We start from the raw sequence: 2,062 nt of genomic DNA, 5'->3' as shown, positions 1-2,062 counted from the left end.
GTAAAACAATTCAAACGAGAAAATTAAAAACCTAATTTATGTACAAAATTATATACGAAAAACAAAAATGTTACACATTAACCAACGCCAACTAGTGAATTGCAGGCTCCTGACTTGTGACAGGCACATGCAGAATATGGCGGGGTTAAACTAGTTTGATGGCGCCAACCCTCCCCTGACTTGGGACAGTGGTGTAAAAGATGGACGAAAGATACCAGAGGGACAGTCAAACTCATAGATCGAAAACAAACTGACAACGTCATGGCCAAAAATAAAAAGACAATCAGACAAATAATAGTACAGATGACACAACATGGGGGTGATCTCAGGTGCTCCGGAAGGGTAAGCAGATCCTGCTCCACATGTGGCACTCGTCGAGTTGCTTATGTTATTACAAATCCGGTAAATAATCTAATTCGGTAAGTCACATTCGTGAAAAGGGAAGGGTATTGTAGTTACGACATAAGGAACATATCCGATATCATCTGTGAAACGGAAACTGTGTAACAGTACAATATAAGAATAAACTATAAAAATCAGTTGAAAAAGGCTTTGCTCATCAGACGGATACAAACAGAAATATATCTAACAAAAATACAGAGTGAACGTGGAAGGATAATAATACAAAATATAACACAACAAAGACACTAATCACCCCCAGTTTTTGGTGGGGTTCGTGTTGCTTAGTCTTTAGTTTTCTATGTTGTGTCATCTATACTATTATTTGTCTGTTTGTCTTTTTATTTTTGGCCATTGCGTTGTCAGTTTGTTTTCGATCTATGAGTTTGACTGTCCCTCTGGTATCTTTCGTCCCTCTTTTAAGTACAGATTTGAGAGTACTAGCACTACTGACAGCTAGGTCAAAGCCAATAACAACTAATAAAAACAAATCGTGCATCTAAGACTAAAATATCAATCACTACACATCCAACATCCAATGGCTTTAGTGTAAAGACGTCATTAACAGTCAGAGAAAAACATGATCTTATGCAATGCCAAAATACAGGTATCGACAGATTGTAGATCCATAAATGTGCATATGTATATAACAATAATATTAAGTTAGATTTTAATTCACTGATAACAAAATCAATATTGATACCAATAAAAACAATATTAAAAGATCTAATTACAGTGTTGAATTGGCAACCTTTTAGAATAAGTTTATTTAAAGGATCGATAAGTTTACCCGGATCATATTTAAATTTCCGGGCTAGGTAAACAATATCTCCGTAAAAAATAGGATGTGCTATGATGATCCCGTTTGAAAGTTTCAAAACCAATTCTGTATATCTATGGAAGAATTTAGTAAATGTTTTAAGTAATTTGTGGTAACGAAATCCCTGACTTAAAAATTTACCAGTAATACATAGATAACATTCATCGAAATCCAAAACGTCACAACAGACACGGGCATAGCGAACGAGTTGTGATATATAAACACCGTAAGATGGTGCCAAAGGCAAAGGAAAATCACCGTCCAAAACAGGAAAATTAACAATATGGTACGAAAAATCGTACCTTTGGTCGTTAATTTTAGTGTCGAGTTTCCCGTGTAAAACTGAAATATCTAAATCTAGGAAAGTACAGTTAGTTTCTTTATTCGTCTTTGAATTGTTTAAAGTGTTAAACGTTAGACACTTTAGTCTGTGTTCATGTTAAATGCTGGTCTCAAATATATATATAAACTTATCATAGATACCAGAGTTGTACGCCGGACTTTCGTGTACAAAAGTCTCATCAGTGACGATCAAATAGATAAAAAAGAAAATAATAATAATGATGTCCTATCATTTCAAAAAGCAAATAAAAAAGTTAAATAATTTTTATTAATAAAGAATTTGACCAAACCGTCAACTAGATCAAATAGAGTTTACTTGTTTTCTTTTAAATATTTTTTTGTTTGATAAATGTCAAACTAGTAATTGTACATTACTTCAATTTCACTATATACCTTTGATGGCATAATGTAGGACAAATGGATCACCTTCCTCAATGAAAAGACCCATGACGAAACATGTGACTTAGTCGAATAAAGATCATTTATTGTGACGATGTTTTG

This window comes from Mytilus californianus, unplaced genomic scaffold, assembly GCF_021869535.1.
Source record: "Mytilus californianus isolate M0D057914Y unplaced genomic scaffold, xbMytCali1.0.p SCAF_10, whole genome shotgun sequence".
Lineage (NCBI taxonomy): Eukaryota > Metazoa > Mollusca > Bivalvia > Mytilida > Mytilidae > Mytilus > Mytilus californianus.
Note: the sequence above shows the minus strand (reverse complement) of the source record.